General features: G+C 36.0%; 1 protein-coding gene across 1 annotated transcript in view; it reads right to left on the reverse strand.

Moving 5' to 3' along the window:
* LRP1B (LDL receptor related protein 1B) overlaps window positions 1-27,564 on the reverse strand; it is a gene marked incomplete at its 5' end in the record, with an annotated part of 1,526,008 nt that overhangs the window by 1,179,855 nt on the left and 318,589 nt on the right. The window lies entirely within an intron of this gene.

A 27,564-nucleotide genomic window follows, 5' to 3' on the forward strand; every position in this document is an offset into this window, starting at 1 on the left:
ACTTTGAAAACATACACACTGAAAACATTTTTTTTTGAATTTTTGAATTTTATATTATTTATTTTTTTATACAGCAGGTCCTTAATCATCCATTTTATACACATCAGTGCATACATGTCAATCCCAATCACCCAATTCATCACACCACCAACCCCACCCCCTGCCGCTTTCCCCCCTTGGTGTCCATACGTTTGTTCTCTGCATCTGTGTCTCAATTTCTGCTCTGCAAATCGGTTCATCTGTAATATTTTTCTAGGTTCCACATATATGAGTTAACATACAATATTTGTTTTTCTCTTCCTGACTTACTTAACTCTGTATGACAGTCTCTAGATCCATCCACATCTCAACAAATGACCCAATTTCGTTCCTTTTTATGGCTGAACAATATTCCACTGTATATATGTACCACATCATCTGTATCGATTCGGCTGGCGATGGGCATTTATGTTGATTCCATGACCTGGCTATTATAAATAGTGCTGCAATAAACATTGGGGTGCATGTGTCTTTTTGAATTATGGTTTTCTCTGGGTAAATGCCCAGTAGTGGGATTGCTGGATCATATGGTAATTCTATTTTTAGTTTTTTAAGGAAACTCCATACTGTTCTCCATAGTGGCTGTAACAATTTATATTCCCACCAACAGTGCAAAAGGATTCCCTTTTCTCCACACCCTCTCCAGCATTTGTTGTTTGTAGATTCTCTGATGATGCCCATTCTAACTGGTGTGAGGTGATACCTCAGTGTAGATTTGATTTGCATTTCTCTAATAATTAGTGATGTTGAGCAGCTTTTCATGTGTTTCTTGGCCATGTGTATGTCTTCTTTGGAGAAATTTCTATTTAGGTCTTCTGCCCATTTTTGGATTGGGTTGTTTGTTTTTTAATATTGAGCTGCATGAGCTGTTTATATATTTTGGAGATTAATCCTTTGTCCGTTGATGCGTTTGCAAATATTTTCTCCCATTCTGAGGGTTGTCTTTTCGTCTTGTTTATGGTTTCTTTTGCTGTGCAAAAGCTCTGAAGTTTCATTAGGTCCCATTTATTCATTTTTGTTTTTGTTTCCATTACTCTAGGAGGTGGATCAAAAAAGATCTTGTTGTGATTTATGTCAAAGAGTGTTCTTCCTATGTTTTCCTCTAAGAGTTTTATAGTGTCCAGGCTTACATTCATGTCTCTAATCCATTTTGAGTTTATTTTTGTGTATGGTGTTAGGGAGTGTTCTAATTTCATTCTTTTACATGTAGCTGCCCAGTTTTCCCAGCACCACTTATTGAAGAGACTGTCTTTTCTCCATTGTATATCCTTGCCTCTTTTATCATAGATTAGTTGACCATAGGTGCGTGGGTTTATCTCTGGGCTTTCTAGCCTGCTCCATTGATCTATATTTCTGTTTTTCTGCCTGTACTGTATTGTCTTGATTACTGTAGCTTTGTAGTATAGTCTGAAGTCAGGGAGTCTGATTCCTCCAGCTCCGCTTTGTTCCCTCAAGATTGCTTTGGGTGTTTGGGGTCTTTTGTGTCTCCATACAAATTTTAAGATTTTTTCTTCTAGTTCTGTAAAAAAAGGCCATTGGTAATTTGATAGGGATTGCATTGAATCTGTAGATTACTTTGGGTAGTATAGCCTTTTCACAATACTGATTCTTCCAATCCAAGAACATGGTATAGCTCTCCATCTGTTGGTATCATCTTTAATTTCTTTCATCAGTGTCTTATAGTTTTCTGCATAGAGGTCTTTTGTCTCCCTAGGTAGGTTTATTCCTAGGTATTTTATCCTTTTTGTTGCAATGGTAAATGGGAGTGTTTCCTTAATTTCTCTTTCAGAATTTTCATCATTAGTATATAGGAATGCAAGAGATTTCTGTGCATTAATTTTGTATCCTGCAACTTTACCAAATTCATTCATTAGCTCTAGGAATTTTCTGGTGGCATCTTTAGGATCCTCTATGTATAGTATCATGTCATCTGCAAACAGTGACAGTTTTACTTCTTCTTTTCCAATTTCTATTCCTTTTATTTCTTTTTCTTCTCTGATTGCCATGGCTAGGACTTCCAAAACTATGTTGAATAATAGTGGTGAAAGTGGACATCCTTGTCTTGTTCCTGATGTTGGAGGAAATGCTTTCAGTTTTTCACCATTGAGAATGATGTTTGCTGTGGTTTTGCCATATATGGCCTTTATTATGTCAAGGTAGGTTCCCTCTATGCCCACTTTCTGGAGAGTTTTTATCATAAATGGGTGTTGAATTTTGTCAAAAGCTTTTTCTGCATCTATTGAGATGATGATATAGTTTTTATTCTTCAATTTGTTAATATGGTGTATCACACTGATTGATTTTCATATACTGAAGAATCCTTGCATCACTGGGATAAATCCCACTTGATCAGATCAATGGTGTATGATCCTTTTAATGTGTTGTTGGATTCTGTTTGCTAGTATTCTGTTGAGGATTTTTGCATCTATATTCATCAGTGATACTGGTCTGTAATTTTCCTTTTTTGTAGTGTCTTTGTCTGGTTTTGGTATCAGGGTGATGGTGGCCTCATAGAATAAGTTTGGGAGTGTTCCTTCCTCTGTAAATTTTTGGAAGAGTTTGAGAAGGATGGGTGTTAGCTCTTTCCTAAATGTTTGACAGAATTCACCTGTGAAGCCATCTGGTCCTGGACTTTTGTTTGTTGGAAGATTTTTAATCACAGTTTCAATTTCATTACTTGTGATTGGTCTGTTCATATTTTCTATTTCTTCCTGGTTCAGTCTTGGAAGGTTATACTTTTCTAAGCATTTGTCCATTTCTTCCAGGTTGTCCATTTTATTGGCATAGAGTTGCTTGTAGTAGTCTCTTAGGATGCTTTGTATTTCTGTTACATCTGTCATAACTTCTCCTTTTTCATTTCTAATTTTATTGATTTGAGCCCTCTCCCTCTTTTTCTTGATGAGTCTGGCTAATGGTTTATCAATATTGTTTATCTTCTCAAAGAACCAGCTTTTAGTTTTATTGATCTTCGCTATTCTTTTCTTTGTTTCTATTTCATTTATTTCAGCTCTGATCTTGATGATTTCTTTCCTTCTGCTAACTTTGGGTTTTGTTTGTTCTTCTTTCTCTAGTTCCTTTGGGTGTAAGGTTAAATTGTTTATTTGAGGTTTTTCTTGTTTCTTGAGGAAGGCTTGTATAGCTATAAACTTCCCTCTTAGAACTGATTTATGCTGAATCCCACAGGTTTTGGATCATCGTGTTTTCATTGTCATTTGTCTCCAGGTATTTTTTGATTTCTTCTTTGACTTCTTCAGTGATCTCTTGGTTATTTAGCAACGTATTGTTTAGCCTCCATGTGTTTGTGTTTTTTACATTTTTTCCCTGTAATTGATTTCTAATCTCATAGCCTTGTGGTCAGAAAAGATGCTTGATATGATTTCAATTGTCTTAAATTTACCGAGGCTTCATTTGTGACCCAAGATGTGATCTATCCTGGAGAATGTTCCATGCACACTTGAGAATAAAGTGTGACCTGCTGTTTTGGGATGGAATTTCCTATAAATATCAATTAAACCTATCTGGTCTGTTGTGTCATTTAAAGCTTGTGTTTCCTTATTTATTTTCAATTTGGATGATCTGTCCATTGGTGTAAGTGAGGTGTTAAAGTCCCCCACTTTTACTGTGTTACTGTCGATTTCCTCTTTTAGAGCTGTTAGCAGTTGCCTTATGTATTGTGGTGTTCCTATGTTGGGTGCATATATATTTACAATTGTTATACCTTCTTCTTGGGTTGATCCCTGGATCATTATGTAGTGTCCTTCCTTGTCTCTTGTAACATTCTTGATTTTAAAGTCTATTTTATCTGATATACATAGTGCTACTCCAGCTCTCTTTTGATTTCAATTTGCATGGAATATCTTTTCCCATCCCCTAACTTTCCGTCTGAATGTGTCCCTAGGTCTGAAGTGGGTCTCTTGTAGATAGCATATATATGGGTCTTGTTTTTGTATCCATTCAGCAAACCTGTGTCTTTTGGTTGGGGCATTTAATCCATTCACGTTTAAGGTAATTATGGATATGTATGTTCCTATGACCATTTTCTTAATTGTTTTGGGGTTGTTTTTGTAGGTTTTTTTCTTCTCTTGTGTTTCCCACCTAGAGAAGTTCCTTTAGCATTTGTTGTAGAGCTCGTTTGGTGGTGCTGAATTCTTAGCTTTTGCTTGTCTGTAAAGCTTTTGATTTCTCCATGGAATCTGAATGAGATCCTTGCCAGGCAGAGTAATCTTGGTTGTAGGTTCTTCCCTTTCATCACTCTAAGTATATCATGCCACTCCCTTCTGGCTTGTAGAGTTTCTGCTGAGAAATCAGCTGTTAAGCTTATGGGAGTTCCCTTGTATGTTATTTGTCGTTTTTCCCTTGCTGCTTTCAGTAATTTTTCTTTGTCTTTAATTTTTGCCAATTTGATTACTATGTGTCTCGGCATGTTTCTCCTTGGGTTTATCCTGTATGGGACTCTCTGCGCTTCCTGGACTTGGGTGGCTATTTCCTTTCCCATGTTAGGGAAGTTTTCGACTATAATCTCTTCAAATATTTTCTCGGGTCCTTTCTCTCTCTCTTCTCCTTCTGGGACCCCTATAATGCGAATGTTGTTGCATTCAATGTTGTCTCAGAGGTCTCTTAGGTTGTCTTCATTTCTTTTCATTCTTTTTTCTTTAGTCTGTTCTGCAGCAGTGAATTCCACCATTCTGTCTTCCAGGTCACTTATCTGTTCTTCTGCCTCAGTTATTCTGCTATTGATTCCTTCTAGTGTAGTTTTCATTTCAGTTAATGTATTGTTCATCTCTGTTTGTTTGTTATTTAATTCTTCTAGGTCTTTGTTAAACATTTCTTGTATCTTCTCGATCTTTGCCTCCATTCTTTTTCCGAAGTCCTGGATCATCTTCACTATCATTATTCTGAATTCTTTTTCTGGAAGGTTGCCTATCTCCACTTCATTTAGTTGTTTTTCTGGGGTTTTATCTTGTTCCTTCATCTGGTACATAGCCCTCTGCCTTTTCATCTTATCTTTCTGTGAATGTGGTTTTTGTTCCACAGGCTGCAGGACTGTAGTTCTTCTTGATTCTGCTGTCTGCCCTCTGGTGGATGAGGCTATCTAAGAGGCTTATGCAAGTTTCCTGATGGGAGGGACTGGTGGTGGGTAGAGCTGTGTGTTGCTCTGGTAGGCATAAGTCAGTAAAACTTTAATCCGCTTGACTGCTAATAGGTGGGCCTGGGTTCCCTCCCTGTTGATTGTTTGGCCTGAGGTGACCCAACACTGGAGCCTACCTGGCTCTTTGGTGGGGTTAATGGCAGAGTCTGGGAGGGCTCATGCCATGGAGTACTTCCCAGAACTTCTGCTGCCAGTGTCCTTGTCCTCATGGTGAGACACAGGCACCCCCTGCCTCTGCAGGAGACCCTCCAACACTAGCAGGTAGGTCTGGTTCAGTCTCCTATGGGGTCACTGCTCCTTTCCCTGGGTCCCGACAGACACACTACTTTTTGTATGCCCTCCAGAGTGGAGTCTTTGTTTCCCCCAGTTCTGTCAAAGTCCTGCAATCAAATCCCACTAGCCTTCAAAGTCTGATTCTCTAGGAATTCCTCCTCCCATTGCCAGACCCCCAGGTTCGGAAGCCTGATGTGGGGCTCAGAACCTTCACTCCAGTGGGTGGACTTCTGTGGTATAAGTGTTCTCCAGTTTGTGAGTCACCCACCCAGCAGTTATGGGATTTGATTTTATTGTGATTGTGCCCTTCCTACCATCTCACTGTGGCTTCTCCTTTGTGTTTGGATGTGGGGTATCTTTTTTGTTGAGTTCCAGTTTCTTCCTGTTGATGATTGTTCAGCAGTTAGTTGTGATTCTGGTGTTCTCGTAAGAGGGAGTGAGAGCACATCCTTCTACTCCACCACCTTTCATCCAATTTCTCTCATAATGATCCGTAATCTTGCACCTCTCCCCAATCCAAAGTACAGTCACATAATAAGGCTATAGTCATGTACTAATCTTGTACTTTCTCTGTGTTTTACCAGGTTGTTATAAGAATTGTATCAAAAGCTCTTAGCATTTTTCTTGGCAAGTGTTAAATAAGTGATTGCTGTTATCATAGTTAAGAATGTTTTGAGAAGGTGAGTTACATCTTGTAACGTTCTTTTCTGTTGCAAGCCCCTAAAGAAAAAAAAAACCTCAAAAAATGTATGTTTTACTTTACTTAGTTGAGGCAAAATAATAACAATAATGAAAAGGCCAATCTAACATCTTCTAGGATGTGCAAAATTAAGTATTTGTTCAACCATTTGTTTGGGGAAGTCAACAAATTTTTATGATGTAGCTTCACTAGTTAAAGTGTTACCACTAATAGGTTTCCTTGTATGTTTTCATGTATATTTATACAATTACTGTTATACAAGGGTATTCGTTTTGTCAAAATACTTCATAAACCCAGGAGATTATAAAAATTTTTAGTTAGAAACCAAAAATGCATCAGTAGTTCTAAAAATGCAAGATTTTTTTAAAAAGTGATACTTGTGCTGGCTCAAATACAAGTATGAGTTTTCATTTTTAAGACTGTCAGGTAACTGATGAACATGACAGAAGGAGTGAAAATGTACATCTGGTGTTAAGGGAAAAGGCTCAGCTACTTATAAATTTTGAGAAAACAGGAAAAAATGTTTGGATTTCTCAGGGCAATATATAAAACCATTAGATTCTTTCTATTGGTAACATGTACGGACAAAAGAGAAATTCGTTTAGAAGAATGAAAGAGTCAATTGGTTTCTTCATAGACTAGCTACTATTGTCTTCCCCCCGCCCTTGATATACTCTTGTCTTGGTTTCCCTCACTGCTGGGTAACTGGTAAGACAGCTGGGTGATGGCATAATGGATTGTACCTTAACCAGTTCTTCCCAAATTTTCATACCAAAACATATTAAGACAATGAAAATTTGCAAGTTACACCCAAGTAAATAGCAGAAATTATCTGTAGAATAAGTGTAGAGGTTGCCCCAGGCCTTGGGAATTAACCTCAAAATTGAGGGAATCAATACCTTTAACCTCTTTGACCAATGCTGATATACTTCAGCTGGAAAACTGCTAAAACCAAAATGTTGTTGTCTTTCTTGAAAATGGAGATAGAGATGGGACAGTTTGAGAAATGGCAATGCTTGCCTCAATTCAAATTCTCAACTGAAACCAGGCAATATGTAAACAGTGTACTATTTCTTTGGGCAATAATCCATCCTTGATTCCCAATGAACATTTCTGAAGTAACGGTGTGTATAACCCATGAGGCTCCTTTAGTCCACCCTGATAACAGAGAGAAAACTCACCCTGATAACTACTTCTACCTATTTACGTGTGACAAGAAGAGGCACAGGATAATGGAGGCTGCATGAATTCCTCAGAATATGTCCATGTTGCATTAAATGATTCATCTCATGAAGACTTTCAGGCATTCAGAGCATTTCACAACCAGCAATCATTATTTGGACATAGCAAGGAACAGGGTTGGAGGCTCTCTGATATACCCAGAATTATCTCTTTAGTTGCTAAATCATGAGGACTTGGGGGGACCTGAGAGAGACACTGTGATAACAGATTAGCACATGAGAAATTTTAAAATAGTACAAAGACTCTTAAAATTTTAAAAAGTATGGTAGTCCTGGTGAGAATATCACTTCAGTTGTCAGTAATGCACATTTAGAAAACATTTCCAGTCCCTCACATCTAATTTTAGGTGACCTGAGCAAGGTAGCAGAATTTAAAATATAGTAATTAATTACAAGAAAGAAAAACTCTATCATGAGGAGGATTTAAAATATATAAACACAGGAGAATAGCATCCATGTTTTTAAATTTTCTATAAGCCTTACCCAATTAGCTGAAATAGCTTCCATTTTTTAATGAACCTCATTTTACAAATAAGCCTTCTAGGATAATGCAAGGATAGCATGATTCATCTGTATGTTCTTGAATGTTCAAATTATTTTTAAACATAACTCTGTTCAGTTAAAGTGATAGTGGAAGACAAATCTCATCAAATGTCCTTTCTGACTAAAGATAATCGAGATAGTGCATTTTGTGAAGGAGTGGAGATTTTTCTTCTATAATGGCAGATATGGTCAAATATCTGCACTTGTCACAATATCATCATATCTTAGCAGGACCAGTATCAATCCTCCCCTACCGAAGTTAACCTCCTCACCCTACACTCTGTCACATCCCACTTTGGGGGTTTTGTCCCATCAAGATTTGCTGCTTGGCTGTATTTCCCATGTCTATCTTTCCAATAGGTCTGACTCCTGCCTGCAATCTCATTCAATTTTTTTAAACCTACACTCAAGAACAAAGTCTCTTTTTCTGATTGAACATTTCTTGAGGTAGTATCCCTTCTTTCCTACTTTTCTTAACTGTTAAACTTCTTCAAAATATAGACTGCACCTGCTGTATTCCCATTCCCTTCTTACTCCAGCCACTGCTTCCAACTCTGCTGAGCTTCTCCCCAAGGTCTTAGGGATACCACTAACAGTGAAGCCAAAGGCATACAAGGTCCTTCAAAAGCTGATCAGAATTCCTTTCTCTTAGACACAATTTCCACCATTATTTTTCGTGCTTCTTAAACTCTTGTCACATTATTGCTGTTGTTATTTATACAATTCCATGAACCCAGATGCATTTCACACATGCTCTTTTATAAACTTCCCTCTCTCTCTGACTGGGAAACAAACATCTAGTATACTGCCTGACACAGAATAAACAGTGTTCAATATACAGTTGGTGAATGAAGTTCTAGCAATTGAATTTTCTTTGATATGCTGGAAGTTACCTTTTTTTTTTATCATCAATGCATTCTTAGAATTGGTTTTACAAATACAGCTTTCACCCAATGACTAGTCTCTAAATCATAATTGTTCTCAGTTGCTGGCCACAATAAATCAAAACTCCTTGGCCTAATATCATGGTCTATTTGAAACTTATTAGCATTATTTACAATTAATTACAATTGGTATTGTATACAAGTATTTTCAGTACTTAATACTCTACTTCATTCATTGTTATCATTCACCTCCCTAAAACACACATTTTTTCCCACCTATGGATTTTTTGGTATGCAATATCATCATCTGAAAAGTAAACCTTCTCTTTCTTTTTCACCCAGCAAGCTCTTTTTCACCTTCAAGCTCTGGCCTCTCCATCAAGTTTTCTTCGTGAAAAATAACAGGTAATAGTGGAAGCGTTCTGAGGCTTAGAGATCAAAACCTTGAATCAGAGTTTTTAGCTGCCATGTATCAGCTGTCTAAACTTGAGTAAAGTACTTAACATCACATGATTGTCATAAGGATCAAATGAAATCATGGTTTGGGAAGCATACAAATTTTTTATTTGTTGTTTTGTTTTTGTTGTTGTTTGGGGTTTTTTTTTTTTGGTTTTTTTGTAGGTGTCATTGATCCCAATTTGTTCTACGAACCCACAGAGATGTTGTTTATTTCACAATTTTTTTACAGTACAAATATCTCTATAATTTATGAACTGTATTAATATATGCAGTTTCATGTATATTTCTTAAGGTACAAGGCCTTTATGTAAAAAAATATATATATATTTCCTCCCACTTTAAAATATAAAGCAGAATGTAGGAATAAAAAACATATTGATTACTAGTTGATATAAAATCAAGTAAAAATAATTTGGTATAGAAAGTTATCAGAAAAAAGCATGAAATACCTTCAAATTTCAAAATATTAAAATTATGCAGTTTGGGATTTTGTTTGATTTTACCTGTCTATCCACCTAGAATATTGAGATTTGATCATAATTTGAAGAACTGTTTGAGACTCAAGTTCTAGTAAAGTATAGTACTAATTGAAAAAAAAACACTGAGGAATATAAGGATTATTTCCATTGATATGCTCCCTTACAATATTTGGCTTTTGAATATTGAATCCTGTGGAGATTTTCTATTTCTTAAGTTGAAGATCCCATCATTTCTAAGAATTTGTGACAACTGCTTTAAATATTAGCACTTTCAAACTATACTAAAAAGCTACAGTAATCAAAACAGTATGGTACTGGCACAAAAACAGATATAGATCAGTGGAACAAAGTAGAGAGCCCAGAAATGGACACACACCTATGTGAGCAATCAATATATGACAAAGGAAGCAAAAATATATAAAATGGGTTAAGACAGCCTTTACGATAAAGTGTTGGGAAAACTGGACAACTACATGCAGAAGAATCAAACTGGACTACTCTCTAACACCTTGCACACAAATAACTTCAAAATAAATCAAAGACTTAAATCTAAGACCTGAAACCATAAAACTTCTTAAAGAAAACCTAAGCTCTTTCACATCAGCCTTAGCAATATCTTTTGGAATATGTCTCCTCAGGCAAGGGCAAAAAAAAACCCCAAAAATAAACAAATGGACTACATCAACCTAAAACCTTTTGCACAGTGAAGGAAACTATCAACAAAACAAATAGGACACCTACTGAATGGGAGAAGATATTTGCAAAAGGTATCTCCAATAAGGATTTAATATCCAAAATATACGATGCACGCATGCAACTCAATGTCAGGGAAAAAAAAAAAAAACCTGGTTGGAAATGGGCAGAGATTCTGAATAGACATTTTTCCAAGGAAGGCATACTGATGGCCAACAGGCACATGAAAAGATGCTCAACTTCACTAATCATCGGGGAAATTCAAATCCACAATAAGATGCCACCTCACGTGTGTCAGAATGACCAGAGTCAAAATGACAACTAATAGCAAGTGTTGGTAAGTATATGGAGAAGAGAGAACCCTCATACACTGTGATACTCATTTCATGATGTATGCAAATCAAATCATTATGCTGTACACCTTAAACTTATACAGTGCTGGACATCAATTATATCTCAATAAAACTGGGAACAAATTTTTTAAAATCTTTAAAAAATTAACTTTCCTAGAATCGTTTTAAAAACATTTTAGTTTATAACTAAGCAACATATTAAGATTTCTGGAGCACCATTAGCATGACTGCAAAAAACTTTTCTATCTCTATTAAAAAGAAAAAGAATTTTTTTAAAGAATGCTTTTATAATACAATTAGATCCATTTTCCTGGAAATATTATAGACAATCATCTTTTAAGGAGAAAAGGTAACTCTTATGCAATTAAGAGTATGGAAATAGTACATTATAACATCTATTATAATTCTCACAGCTGAGAAATCAAAACAGCTAACAGCAATATGGGATGCTTGTGAAGACTGTAAAGCATGTAAACCACGTTATTTACTCCATGTTGTTTGGGAAAATTGGTACACAATGTAAATATAATTAATATCCTGTATCTGTTTAATATTAAACATAACATCGGATTGCATAATGCCTTTACAGTTGTAATACAGCTTTCCTAGAACTATGTTCATTTCATAAGATACTATTCTTGTTTTCAGGGATAATTTTCTTTTGCATATGAGCTACTTCACCTGACAGACTGATATTTTAATTTAAGTGGAAAGAATGAAAAGAAATTTATATATTCAAAGAATATTAGTATTCTAATACTTAGTATCCAAAGAAATACTATTTATAGTATTTTTAAAGAAAATTAAAATTGGATTTATGAGTTTCAACTTCTAAATAAAATACTATTCATTGATATAATTTGTTAAAGCAATCTATATGATTAAAATCGAGGACACAGGAATAGAAGAACCTCAAAAGATACATGTGCACTCTCTCTAACAGTAACTCACTCAAATTAAACAATTACTTTGTAAAATAGGCTCCAGTAATGACTTGTTTGCATATTTCAAATGGATGTTGTGAAGATTCAAGAACTGGAAGAGATGTAAAGGTGATTGATTTTGTCCAGCTCTACTACCCCTAAGCCATCTCTGACATCTGTCCTATTTTTAAAGGCCCTGGGGGAGGAGATTTTACAGCTTTGCTAACTTGTTCTAAGGTTTAAAAATCCTTTTTCTTTAGTTCTTAGTCTTCAGAAATCTCAGTATAGGATGATTCCTTACATCTAACATACAGCGCTTTATTTATGCATTTAATATATGAAAAGCATGCCTGGTCACCTAAGGAAGACTGTGCGATATTAAAGCAATTCTGCTACAGCTAAAGACGCCATTTTGTCTGCTATTATGTGTATGAATAAATGGGTGGTTAGTTAAGACTCTTACTAAAAACTTTCTGAATCATATCTGGAAGTGCTATTATGTTAAAATAGAGAGCTCTACATTTCTCTGTGTGTGTGTGTGTGTGTGTGTTGCTAACTTTAGAATATATCAAATAATTTTTATCAGTTTGACTGTCTACATCTGAATCCAAAACATATAGGTTAAGTCATAACATTCTCCTGCACTATAAATGTGCACATTCAGAATACAGTCAAAATTGGCAAATTAAAAATATTGTATGGACATAACCAAAGCATTGTTGTCATTAATTACAGCTTTAGAAATAGGAACTTTATCAACCAACAGACTGTCTTGCTTTATGACTTTCCACTTAAAGTCAAATAGATAAGAAAATAAATGAAATCACTGTTTTATGAGTGACTGTCATTGCAGCATTGCCATTTATTAAACCCAGTGCTAATGGAGGAAACTCAGCTTGGGGGATTAAAAAATTATTGTCATTTAGGTATTTTAAATGCTCCTTTATTCCTTCCCATGTATCTATTCTTCACATGTTCTTTCATTTCTGGATCACCCCATTCTCTCTTTGTCAAAAGGTCTAGAAATTTGTTTTCCCTTCCCTACACCTCAGTTAAAACAGATGTATATGCTTTTTTAATCTCTTAGAGCCCTGTTCTCTGCTAGGCAACTTTACATACTAGGTGTTATCTCTTACAGGTAATGTATTTACATTTAAACAAGATTCTTACAGAAACAATATCGATAGATTAATTCCAAAGATTAGAATTTTAGGCCCTCTGTTAAAATGACAAAGGTACTTTTGTCTGAGAGAAAGGGACAGTTCATTGACTGATACATCACATTTTTTGGTAGTAATTGTATTGATTTGTAGTTGGCTCTCAACTCTTTTTAAATGAATGAATATGTATTTAATCAATGAACCAGAAAGAAGATGCCTTTCTATCAACAATTTACAGATATTCTACTGAGTCCTCAAGAAGTAAAACACATTCCAGTCATACCTTAAAACTTCTGTGAATAAAAGATTTACCCAATCTGGAGATAATTAAGGAAGCAGAAGATGAAATGTTCCATTTGGGAGTATCTTTTTTCTGAAATATAGAAGATTAGTGTTTCACCTTTAAGGCTAATGCTTTTTTCTTCCTGTTCTCTGGGATTACTTTACCTATTGTAGCCAGGTGACAGCTCCTGATTGCAGCTCTGAATTTCAGGGCAGTGTGGAAAGTCTACACAATCTGAAGCAGGGATGACTCCCTGGTAGAAAGCATGTTAAAAGACTGATGCCTACCAAAAAACAAAACTAAACGAACAAAAAAATGCCAAAATCAGATAGCTCCACACATCCTCCAGAGGAAAGGGAGTCTTACTATAATAAAGGGATAATAAGCGGATCAGCCACCTGGCTTGTCCACATGTCAAGACGGGCAGCTGAGAGCCCTTCAATCTTTCATTCCACACGTGTGTTAGCAATTGCTTCTGAGCCAAAGTCTATGCACACAGAGGCATTTCCATTGTCACTCTTAAGAGGGATTGCTTGTTTGCTTTTTCTTAGAAATTTGTAAAGGAAGACACTCTTCCTCTACAGGCTAAGATAATGAAAGGTTAGATGCAGGTCCCCAGTTAAAGCCTAAAAACCAAAGGCAGGTTAATGTCAGGTGATAATGGAAGAAAAGATTTCGGTGGTATGTTGCCCAAATGCTAACAGTCAAAGGAAGTCTAAAAATATAAATCATTACCAAGACCCTCAAAAGACATTATTTAATTTCCCCTCCAAAACAGTAAGTAACAAAGCTGATATCTGATGAGTAGATATATAAAGAAGGGAAAACTAGTAAATACAAGGTCTCTGTACTTTGATCTTTTCAGATTAAGAACTATTTTGAGGATCTTTTTGATGGCAAGCATCATTTTTCATCCAATTAACTCTTCACTACAATTTGAATAACACGAAAACAGCTCCACAAAAACTGGAGAACAAGCTTTTTTTATTTTACAGGGCTCCCTCAAGACAACATTAAATTATACATACTGACTTAAATACTATCTTTCTGATTTAAAGAGAAGTTTGCTCCATGACCCTTGATCAAACAACCCAGAATGACTGTGATATATGTGAACAAGTAGCAAGATCTTTCCTGATTCCACTGGTAGGTTTATTAGAATAAAAGTTATTTGATAGGAGTTATTCGTTCATTATTCCATTTGGGAAAAAAAAACAACCACCTGATATTTGCTTAGAATGAATGGATTAAGAGAAAAATGGAGAAGAGAGAAGAGGAATAAATATATGCCTTGAGTCACTCCATCACATTTTGAAAAATTCTTCGCTGTGTGTGAAAACAAACAATTGTTTGAGGGACCTGGTTAGCATACAAATGGTTTTACAGTGAGAGGGTACTGGTTAGAGCACATGTAGTTAATCGTTCTAGTTGCACTAGAAGACATGGTGATTTTTACATAGGCCAATTAATACTTGAGAGGAAGACAGAATGTTAAATAGTCCAGTTTAAAAGCCATAGGATGATACAGACATTCTTAAACAGTGTTGAATCATTGGTAGAGTGTATACATTGTGTATTTCAGACCAAAAGTGAAACACTATTGATGAAAGATAATCTTCAAAATTTAATATTTATGCCATTTAAAATGATGCTAATTCAGAAAATGATGTTAGGATTCACTTTTAATGAAAACAAACTTCTTTACTGTGTTCTGTAAAAGTAGCATTATATTAATAGGATAACTGCTGTTTACTGAGTACTTCCTGTGTTCCAGGCTCTGTAAGCACAGAGGTAAGCACATAATGTCCATTATCTTATTAAATCCTTACAAGAACGTTATGAGTTAGATATTATAATTGCTATTATACAGATGAGGAGATTGAAGACCACAGAGGTTAAATACCTTCTTCAAGGTCCCAGAGCTGTAATGCTATTATTTCAATTCAGGTCTCATATCTCCTAAAACTGGTTTCTTTACTACTATATTTTGGAACAATCTCAATCACATGTAACCAAGAAACAAGCAAGGTATGACACCTAATTATGCATCTCTGTCTGTTTCTTTCTCTTTCTGATTAAGGATCTTGAAGAAAAGGGAAGAAAATCGTGTTATAAGGTTGTGAAGCCATGCCACGTCAATACTGAAGCAGCTCTTACAGTCAGGGGTGACACCTGAATATTTAACAACAGATGAAATACACTATACAGGCTACGGCTTCTACTAGTAGCTGTAAGGGGGTAACTTGAGGGGAATCTTGGCCAGCTGTGGATGACCCATGATCTCTTGCTGCGGGACCATCACCAACTCCAGATGTTCAGGCCTGTTTGACTAGGGAGAGAGAGATAGGGATGGGGAAGGCAAATTGGAGGAAGGACAGGCTGGGTGACAGGCAAATAAGTTGAGTTGTGCTAGGAGAGCTGATTTCTTTGGCCACTTTGGTCTGAAGGAGCAAGGGTTTATTTGAGGGAGTCCCAGGAAGGACTGGGTAGCAGCAGTTTAGAATCAGAATACAAGTATCTCAGTATTTTATCAACCAGTACTGTTGTGCCAGGCACACCAGCTACACTTCCATTGTGCTTAGAGGAATTCGTATTATCTATTTCCAGTAAATTCTAACTATAAACATGGTTCCCATATGCTTGGCCTTGATGACAGAATCCTTATTCACTATGACTCTAGGTTGTGCTCATTAAATACAAAGAGGTTTCCAATGGTATGTATTGCTAAGGCAAAGCTCAAGCCTTCCAAAGATCAATCTTCTAAACCATAGCCCCCAAGCCCCCCTTTTAACCATCTGATCAGGCTTTCACCATGTACTTATTTCTGCTTTGGTGGGGCATCCTCTAGATCAAACAGACTGGCCACATGTCAACTGCTACCTCTTTCTGGTAATGTCCAGCTATTTCTGCCCCTCAGCTTCAGTGCCTGGTTAGCTTGGCAGGATGAAGCCCCACGGGAAGAATGTCAATATCACAGGTTAAAATACCATATGGCAAAGTTATTTGCCTTTCTGTTTTTCAGCCACAGAGTTTACCTCCTAACACCTGCCACCCATACTCTCAATCTTCTACCAGTCATATCCATATCGCCTTCATGCTAGAACTGACAAAGTGCAAGTCTGTATCTCTGAAGCAATATAAATCCCTAAAAGGAAGAATGAAGACCATTTAGGATTCAACTGGATATTTGAAAACATAGAATCTTAGCCAGGCTTGAGTTTGAGTTCAGTGTGCCAACACTAAACCCTCAGCCAGATCCTCCCTGGGAAGCCCTGTATGGAATCACTGTAGAGCCTTTGAGTGTACTAATATAACTGCTTCCGTTCATTAAACAGCACCTTGGCGCTCCTGTTTTAAACGGAGCCGAATGTCTCCAACTTATGTGAACAATTAAACAACTGCTAAATAAACAGTATTTGGTGAATAGTCAATCAGCAAAAGAAGTGTCTCTTTCCTCATGGGAATCATATACTGGCAATAGCCTTGTCTCCAAATTTTATAAAAACAACTGCATCCTGGATGTGGAGGTTTATGCCGAGTGAAAAGAGAATACCAAAAACGAGGAGATTGAATTTGAAACACACACAAACTAACATACCTAACTGCAACATTACTAATACAGATCTTCCTCGTAATGAGGTTGCATCCCAATAAACTCATCTTAAGTTGAAAAGATCATTAAGTCCAAAATGCATTTAATACATTTAACCTACCAAACATCAAAGCTTAGCCTAGCCTACCTTAAAGGTGCTCAGAATACTTATATTTGCCTACAGTTGGGCAAAATCATCTTACAAAAGCTTATTTTATAATAAAGCACTGACTATCTTATGTCATTTACTGAATACTGTACTGAAAGTGAAAAACAGAATGGTTGTCTGGTTGTAAGTGCATCAGTTGTTTACCCTCATGATCACGCAGCTGTCTGGGAGCTGCATCTTGCTGCCACTGCCCAGCATCCCAAGAGAGTATGTACCTCTTGTTGCTAGCCCAGGAAAAGATCAACATTCAAAGTATGGTTTCTACTGAAGTGTGTATTGCTTTCCCATCATCGTAAGTTTGAAAAACCATAAGTTGAACCATCACAAATCGGGGACTATTTGTAATGTTAATGAAACTAACCCACTAAATGATATCTGAATGGTCTGAAAAAATTAATGAACTAGTGAGGTCTGTTATTTGGATACTAGAGAGGAATTCCTTACATTTATGGAAAATTCTAACAATTTATAAAATTGCAATACTCTCTTGAAAATTTTCTTGGCTCAGAAAGAAAAAACACAGCAACAACAAAAGGAATTTTCTGATTCTCCATGTTGAGAATTATAAAAAAGATAGAAATTATATGCAACTCCTATATCATCCAAATACCCCAGGTAGGCTTTTTTTTTACTTCATCACTGTATTCTGGTTTGTTTGTTTTTTTTAAATAGATCTTTATTGGAGTATAATTGCTTCACAATACTCAATACTGTGTTTCTGTTGCACAACAAAGAGAATCAGCCATATGCATACACATGTCCCCATATCCCTTCCCTCTTGAGCCTCCCTCCCATCCTCCCTATCCCACTCCTCTAGGTCATCGCAAAGCACGGAGTCCATCTCCCTGTGCTATGCTGCTGCTTCCAACCAGCCAACTATTTTACATTCGGTAGTGCATATATGTCGATGCTACTCCCACTTTGCCCCAGCTTCCTCCTCCCACCCCGTGTCCTCAAGTCCACTTTCGATGTCTACCTCTGTATTCCTGCCCTGCAACTAGGTTCATCAGTACCATTTTTTTTTTTTTTTTTAGATTCCATATATATGTGTTAGCATAATGTATTTGTTTTTCTCTTTCTGACTTACTTCACTCTGTATGACTCTAGGTCCATCTGCCTCACTACAAATAACTCAATTTCATTTCTTTTTATAGCTGAGTAATATTCCATTGTATATATGTGCCACATCTTCTTTATCCATGGACATTTAGGTTGCTTCCATGAGTTGGCTATTTTAAATAGTGCTGCAATGAACATTGTGGTACATGTCTCTTTTTGAATTATGGCTTTCTCAGGGTATATGCCCAGTAGTGGGATTGCTGTGTCATATGGTAATTCTATTTTTAGTTTTTAAGGAACCTTCATACTGTTCTCCATAGTGACTGTATCAATTTACATTCCCACCAACAGTGCAGGAGGGTTCCCTTTTCACAACACCCTTTCCAGCATTTATTGTTTCTAGATTGTTTGATAATGGCCATTCTGACCAGCGTGAGGTGATACCTCATTGTAGTTTTGATTTGCATTTCTCTAATAATTAGTAATGTTGAGCAGCTTTTCACGTGTCTCTTGGCCATCTGTATGTCTTCCTTGGTGAAATGTCTATTTAGGTCTTCCACCCATTTTTTAACTAGATTGTTTGTTTTTTTGATATTGAGCTCCATGAGCTGTATGTATATTTTGGAGATTAATCCTTTGTCTGTTGTTTCATTTGCAAACATTTTCCCCATTCTGAGAGTTGTCTTTTTGTCTTGCTTATGGTTTCCTTTGCTGTGGTTTCCTTTGCTGTGCAAAAGCTTTTAAGTTTAATTAAGTCCCATTTGTTTATTTTTGTTTTTATTTCTGTTACTCTAGGAGGTGGGTCCAAAAAGATCTTGCTGTGGTTTATGTCAAAGAATGTTTTTCCTATGCTTTCTTCTAAGAGTTTTATAGTATCTGGTCTTACATTTAAATCTTTAATCCATTTGGAGTTTATTTTTGTGTACGGTGTTAGGGAGTGTTCTAATTTCATTCTTTTACATGTAGCTGTCCAGTATTCCCAGCATCACTTATTGAAGAGGCTGTCTTTTCTCCATTGTATGTTCTTGCCTCCTTTGTTGTAAATTAGGTGCCCATATGTGCGTGCGTTTATCTCTGGGCATTCTATCCTGTACCATTGATCTATATTTCTGTTTTTGTGCCAGTACCATACTGCCTTGATTACTGTAGCTTTGAAGGACTCAAAAGGTGGTCAACTTTACAGTGAATTCTGCTCTACAGTAAATATTGTTGTAGCAAGTTTTTACTGAGTCTCGCCTCCAGCAAATCTTTTTTTGTCATATATATTTGCAAAGAAAACCATTGATTCATTTTCTTTTCATCTGCCCTTTCTGACCTTCATACCCATGGTAATGAACATAAAAATGGTCAATGGGACTTGAAACAGAAAGGAAAAGGAAAAACAAGAGTTCAACAGAAATGTGGGCAATGGAAAATCAGGTACTGGGTAACAGAACTGACCCAGTTTTTATATGACCCTAAATTTATAACACGGCTTTTGAAATTGTTCTTTTCTATAGAAGCTTGAACAGGCACATGCAAATGAAAATTTTCCAAAAGCACGACTTTTTTTTTCCATTTTTAAGTTTAATACTTTTTCTCTAAATTGTTTATTCTAAACAATACATTTGTTAGTTCAATACCTTTACCACATGGGATCTGATTGAAACCTCATCAAAGATAGGCCTTTTCAGACTTGCGCACACACACACACAGAAATGATAATTTGGTGAAATAGAAAATAATATTCTGCTAAAGCAAAACCATATATATATGAGCTTGAGAAAATATACAAATCCTTTACTACAGCATTTCCTTTTGGTTACATCTATGTTCTCATGGTATTATCTGATGAAGTTGATTAATGACCACAATTAAGGTAGAATAGCACAGTATTTAAGATAGAGTAGGGAGGGGTAGGGTTTTTCCTCATACTCCCATATTAGTGTGAAGTGAGGGCAGAGACAAGGGTCCAGGAAAAAGGAGATGAATAGAAGAATAAGAATAAGAAGAATAAGCACTGCAGGGTGATCCCTGTTTGACCAAATTCTCTTTACTTTTCCCTAAGAATGAACTGCTATGAAAATGCTTAAAGTATCCAGTAAGTGTCTGCCAGGCCTGAGCTCTAGTGCAAATCTACTGAACAAACTGCAAACTATCAACCACTGAAGAAAGAAAAAGTTGGTAACTGTTGAGGTTCTTTAAAAGTTGGCAATGCATAACTACAAGTTTTCTACCTTTAAAATATTTAAATTAAATTTCAACTTCAATGAAAATAAACTCAAAATTAATATTTAGGAGGTAAATTCATTTTGAATCTTTAAGAAATGTTTCTAAAAGTGGAAAATAACCTACTACAGCAGTATAACAAAATACAAAATTACTCAAGGATTATATTACCATTAAGTATGGTGACTTTTCCACAGTCCATCTCTGAATGCTTGAAATTTTTGGTTGCACAACTTTAAAGGAAAAGGTGAGTATCTCAGAACCAAACATACCTGTGTAACATTAGTATTTGAAGCTAAGATACTATAAAGTGCCCAAAACATATATAATTTATGACCCTAATAAAACACAGCCATTAAATGCCTTAAATTGCTGAAAAGGAATGGTGAAATAAAATGCAATTCTTTTTTAAATAGGGAGGCTTTGGTAGTCTGAATTAATGTCTTTATCTGTAGCATGTTAACAACTTGTTCTGTGTACAAAGTTCTACTGAACTGAGGAATAAAAGCCACAGATGTTTAAAGTCTGTCATTTTTGGGGGTGAGATTCTGAGTTATATGGTTCCATAGGCTACAATTCTGGACCCTTTTTCTTTAAGACATTTTTTGATGTGAGTTTTAGGTCACTGTCATTTTGAAATATAAATCCTCTTGCAAGTTTCCTACCTGGTAAAATAACTTTCACAATGGTATCCCTTTATATCCTTCACTAGGTATTATGGCATCAGTGAAACTGCAGGGGAAATAAATTTTTACCAAAGATTCAGTCTCTCAGAATGAGTCCAAATCTTGTCTCTAAACCTCAGGCTCCACCCTGCAAAAGGGCTGCTTCCTGGCTGGCACTCAGAGCAACTGCATAAAGGTGATATCTTTTCAGTCACTCCAGGGAGAGCCCCATGGAATCCACCTCTCCAAACCACTCCTGAGTGAACCAGTTCCCACAGGTATGTAGCTAATGTCGGCCATGACATTCTCTGCATGCTGTCTGCCTTGGAGTAGAAACTCTACTGCATGTATTTTTTGTCGTAAATATCCCTAAAATTCAGTTATGGCTTCTACAAAGTTGGCAGTGGCTTAGATAGGCAAATACCAACACCCTAACTGTTCCATCTGGGCTCTATTTCCCAGGCCCTGAGCAAAGTGGTCACAAATTCCACTTTCATCAGTGTCTCCTTTCATGGTTTCATATCTCTACTCTGGTCTGAGAAACTAAAAAAGAGAATATATTGTATAATTGAGAAGAAATGCTTTCCCTAGAAAATGACATAACTAACATTTGTTGAATGCTTCTCATATATCAGGCAGTGTTCTAGAGCCCTTTGGAATTAGCTGGACTCAGCCTTCTGATCAGTTTTATGGGGCACACTTCTAATCCCCATTTTATGGGTCAGGAAACAAAGACCTAGAAGTTAAATACCTTGTCCAAAGTCACAGCTATTATTTTGTGGAATCAGGATTCAAATTCAGGCATTTTGGCTTCAGGGCTCCACAGTTACCCACAGTGATCTGCTGCCTATGAGACTGTATTTCCAGAGTAGAACCTCTTCCTTCCCTTAATACTTATCCCAATTACTTGCTTACAAATTGGAAGTTTGTACCTTCTGACCATTTTCACCCATTTCTCCTGCCCCCCAGCCCCTCCCTCTGGGAACTACCAGTCTGTTCTCTGTTCCTATGAGTTTATATTTTTTCAGTTTCCACATATGAGATCACACAGTATTTGTCCTTGTTTTGTCTGACTTATTTCACTTGGCAAAAACGCCCTCAAGTTCTATCCATGTTGTAGCAGATGGAAGGTTTTTAACATCACTGTGGAGAAAGGTCTGGGTTGGACTCCGCACAAGATGTCATGGTAATCAATAGTTTAAACGAGGACTCATATTTCACATCTTTTAAATTCCCCAAATGAATGAGGCTTGGGAATACAGCTAATACTTTGGATATTTAAGTAAGTTATTTTTAAACTGTAATGACTCGCCAGAAAAGAAAAATTAACAAGGAACAATGTAAAGCTGCAATTTGGAATTTAAAAACGATACATATAAGATTTGTTTTAGCACTCAGCATTAGGCTTCCTTAATAGGTGTAAATTTTTATATATGATTTTGATTTTTTTATATGTTTATTGGCGCATAATTGCTTTACAATGTTGTGCTAGTTTCTGCTGTACAGCAAAGTGAATCAGCTATATGTATACATATATCCCCATATCCCCTCCCTCATGAGCCTCCCTCCCACCCTCCCTATCCCACCCCTCTAGGTGGTCACAAAGCACCGAGCTGACCTCCCTGTGCTATGCAGCAGCTCCCCACTAGCCACCCATTTCACGTTTGGTAGTATATATATGTCCATGCTACTCTCTCACTTCATTCCAGCTTCGCCATCCCACCCTGTGTCCTCAAGTCCCTTCTGTGATTTTCTTTTATTACTAAGAAAGATAAAGCTACCCCTTTCTTCAGAACACCTTTAGAGTACTAGGTACCATATGAAAAAATGTATCAACAAATACTTTTCATTCCATAAAAGGGAACTAAAATGAGTAGAGTCAGGGAATTATGTTTTTAAGTCAATGGTTGAAAAATTGAGGAAAATTGTCATGAGAATTATTAGTGAATGAAGATTATTGTTCCATGAAGGATTCACAGTGGAAGGGAGCTTAGGCCAGTGGTTCCTCCAAAATTTCAGTTTTTGATCCACATAAGATTTGTGAACAACGAGATCTATAATAACAAGGGCATAGGTAGTCTCATGGGGAAGAAATTCACTGTTTCTAGACAAACTCAATCAGAGGGGGTTCTCAATATTAAGGGTGGTCTAGAGGTAATTTCTCTATTCGTTTTGAGATGAACAAAAATGATCACTGCAGTTCCTTCATATATTCTTTGGTTTTTACGTTGCCCTTCTCTTTGCTATTTTATTTCCATTTGCTACAGATGAAGTACTTATGTAAAATAACTTAATCATTCATTCTAAAACAGATTCTCGTTTTCAAACAACAACAACAAAAACATGTTTCCTATTAAATCTCCTAAGCATAACATGGATTTTTATGACTATGGCCAATAATGACAGCAATCCGTTTTATTATTTCTTTTTCAATAAAAAAAATTCCTTTCTCATTTGAGAAACTTTCATTTTCTTTGACAAATTGCAGATAGCTCATGAATTTTATGTTTCAAATATTTTATTTTTATTTATAATGTGCTGATAAATTCAAGGTAGAAAATAGGTGAATACAGTATAATTCAATAATATGAATATTATAAAATGATTCCATGAGTCCCATAATATAAAAATCTAGAGAATTAAAATTCAATAACATAATCCTTTCATGAACTCTGAGTGGATGAGAGGAGAAATCATAATATACTACGTGGGGGAAAAAATGCAATGGCCCGCAAATAGCTTCCAGTTTCCAATCAAGCAGTTGCCATTGATTCTGGCTCATATGTAAAGTGCTACAGCATAACTGAGTCATTTTAGACTTCGAAGTTAATGACCCATGCAAATTAAATTAGAGGAGAAAATTTACAACTTTCTGTTGTTGTTGTTGAAGTTGTAGTCCTGGTAACTTGAAAAAATTTTCTGCAAAATAAGCCTCGAAATTAGTGGCAAGCTCTTCTATACAAGGAAATCTATGTCCTGAAATTAGCAAGCGCATGGGATGCATCTGTGATGCAATCATGACAAAGATCTAAAAGAAATATGCATTGTATAGAGTGACATACAAAGTTACAATTTGGGGACATTTTTTTTGGCTGTCCTTGAAATTTATATATTCTCTGGCTTATGGTCTTGTAGAAATAGCTGCAAACCTGGAGTCAGATGCCGAGGCTTGGCTCTGACACTCCCCAACTGCATGACTCTAAGAAAGTTATTTAAACAACCTATTCTTATTCTACCATCTGTTAAATGTTGGCAAAGTGGGGGCAGAGACAGGCACCAGTCTAACTTCACAGCCTAACCTGTGTGGATCAAGTGTAGTAACAGATGTGGAACACTTTTTTAATATCTAAATATCTCAAGAAAATGTAGTATTTAATTATACTAGTCGAATAGTAAATCTGTTGAGTTGGAGAATTCATTTCAAAATATTTCATAATATGCCATAACTTCACAGAATAAAATACTAATTCCAGGATTTTTTCAGATGTTCTATAGGAACCAGCGTCCTTCTAAAGTAATGGAAACTAAGGGCAAGGTAATAGTTATAGATTCTCCCCAAGGGGAAGACAAGCAGTTTATTTGCATTTGACAGGACAAGGCTGATAGTCTAATATCCTGGTCACCTTGAGCTAAACGGGGGAATCCCCCAAGTTTTAGGTATTTGTTTTCATACGAATATTTCTATCTCAACCTCTAATTTTTTTCATCAAAATACTTCAGCATGCTTGAGACCTCAAAAATTACTTGATTTAAACAAAAGAAAGAAAATGTTATTTCTCATTGGAATTTAGCTAGATAGATCTCTGAAGTCTCACTATTAAGAAAAAATTAGCCTATGAGAAAATATTTTACTAGTATTATCATAAAAAAGGATAAATAGGATAGTGAAATTACAAAGTCATGATGCTTATAATTATGTTCAACTTAATTTGAAAGACAATTTTTAAATCTTTAAGGCCATTCTGCACCTTATGGGTTGTAGTGTGAAAATGGACTGACGCCAGCCAGCCGTGATTCCCTTGAACCTAAATCTTTAAAGGCATATGAACAGAAGAAGAGCAGTTATAGCTTTTATCTCAAAGATGAAAAAATAGTTCGCTTTATGATGAATACACACACACACACACACACATGTATATATCTTTTCTCTAGTCTGAAAACCTGGAAACTGGTAAAGTTCTCCTTAACTACTGATAAAGTTTTCTGTAGCTACTTCTGAGGGTCAACTTACTTTCAACATCTGGTGACATAAGAAATATGAAATTCAACTATTAATGGCAGAATGTGGTATATTATGGTAGTTAAAATAACAATATTGCAATTATGTATGAAAATTCTACCTGTACATGGAATGCAGTAACAACACACAGTAGAATACTAGCTATATTCATAATTATAGCCTCTTCCTATGTGTACGATTTGCATCATGCCAGGGAAACGCTCTCTCTTACCCTAACTCCCTCCCATACTTACAAAGTGAGATCCCCACTCCAATCTCTTCTAAAATGTAACATTTTGAAGCTCACTGTTAACACAGTATGAATGAGTTCTTTTATTTGATTTTCTTCCTCCAAGTAACACAGAGTTGGAGAACTGGGCGTCTCCAAGGATGTAAGGAGCAAAAGAGAGAGAATGCTTAAGGCAAACTTTGCCATTGTTGAAAGTTTTGAAAAGAGAGATAGCTAATAAACAAAATACACTGTTGCTCAACATATTTAGGTATTCAGGCACATCCTAACACTAAGTACTTTACTTGTTGTATACATGGAAATAGATTAGAATTTTATATTTTTCCTCAGGCTATTAGCTCCAAAAGCCACCTGGAAACAATTTAGGCTATTGGATTTCTGCCAGTCCTAAATAGTATCTAATAAATTAATAATACTCCTGATGACTGGCATAGCCAAAGGAAAGATATTGTTTGATAAATACTTTCTGCTTGCTAGCAAACATATTTATTGTAGATGATTCCCCAGAGGCCTCATATTAATTAAGCCTGCTTTGGAAAATGAATTGGTTTATTTACAGTGCTGTGCATTTAAAGACTGTAAGTTCCTCAAGGGCAGGGGTGATGCTTAATCATTTTGGATCACTAGTGGCTGACACAGGATGCAAATATTCAGCAATCATTAAATATTAACAAATGGATTCAGTTAGTCATTATTTTTAGAATGTAATTGATTTACAAGTCTGGCTGGTAGCGAGATCCCACTAAAAGTAGAGGATAAGGTTACTCTGCGAGAAATGTCTCCATAAAACACATACCCACACTCTAATTGACGAAATCACTTATTATGTTTATAAATAACTCACAGTAGGTGATAATTTGAAAAGGGAAATTCCAACCAAGGAACAAACCTATAAGAAGTCAAAGTTAGTAACTAAGCTAACTGTTTGAAATTTGTCTGCAGAAACAATGTGTTACCAGATGAGAAACAATTGGTACAGAATCTGTAAAATGGGTACCCAAGGAGCAATAATCTGTCCATACTGTTATCACCAGTAAATCAAGAACACTCTGGAACCCATAACGTTGACTCCCTATGGTAGAGATGGACACGTTGGACCTGTGCAGTCCAATATGGTAGCTATTAGCCACATGCAGCTATTATATATTAAAATTAAAGTGAAATAAAATAAAAGATTTAGTTTTTCAGTCTCAATAGCCACAGGTCAAATGATCAATAGCCAAATATGGCTAGCAGCTAATATATTGGACAGTGCAGACACAGAGCATTTCCCTCATCACAGAAAGTTTTATTGGACAATGCTGCATTAGACCAAAGGTTTAGAATTACTTGTATTAGTGGCATAATTTTAAATAATATAATTATTATAGTCATGTTTGAGAAGGATAAAATCCTCTCTTACTCCCACTCTGTCCCCCAACAATAATTTAAATAAACACACTACTATTATACTAATGCAGTATAACAGTGCCTCTTAAGAATTTAGAAAAAATCCAGTGGTTATCATACATTCTTTCAGTTTCATTTAAGCGACTACTTTCTCCCTTTAATCATTCTTATATGCTCATAGGAAAACATTTGTAAGTTCCAGCGAACTATTTTTTTTATTTCCTATCCTTATGTTATATTAGGTTTCTTACTTCTTTCTCAGAGTAACATTTTAATATTTGTTCAACTCAGATATGCTTCTGACTTTCACTGCCATAGCAGTTTGTATACTTATGCGTTACGGTATGTAACAAAAATATATTATACATATTGATCAAAGTTGTTCCCATACCTGTCAAATGTTCCCTGATGGTTTGAAATGAAGTCTGCCGATTGAAAAATATTGTTGTAGGCTTCGTAACTTTACAACAAGAGACATTAATATGATTCAACACATATCCTTAATATTAATTAATATTAATATTTTGTCCTCACCAAGCAAAACTGTAATTATATTTTAGTTTTCTATTTATGAAGTAAACTTTTAAAATGGAGAATATGTGCTAATCAGCCAATGCACATAATCCAGACCGTATTTCTTTCTTGAGAATTAGTAACATTCTGCTTTGTAGACAAATCTCTTTCAAGATTGTTAGGTGGGTTAATTCCTAAGGAACTCACCTGCATTCTCTGAACTTTCTCACCATATCCAAGGGTTGTACTCACATGAAGCCTTGTCTGAGCACCCTATAAGCTTCCCTATGTACCTGATCCCTGTGTAACTACAGATTATAG

The sequence above is a fragment of the Balaenoptera acutorostrata genome, chromosome 8 (assembly GCF_949987535.1).
Source record: "Balaenoptera acutorostrata chromosome 8, mBalAcu1.1, whole genome shotgun sequence".
Classification (NCBI taxonomy): domain Eukaryota; kingdom Metazoa; phylum Chordata; class Mammalia; order Artiodactyla; family Balaenopteridae; genus Balaenoptera; species Balaenoptera acutorostrata.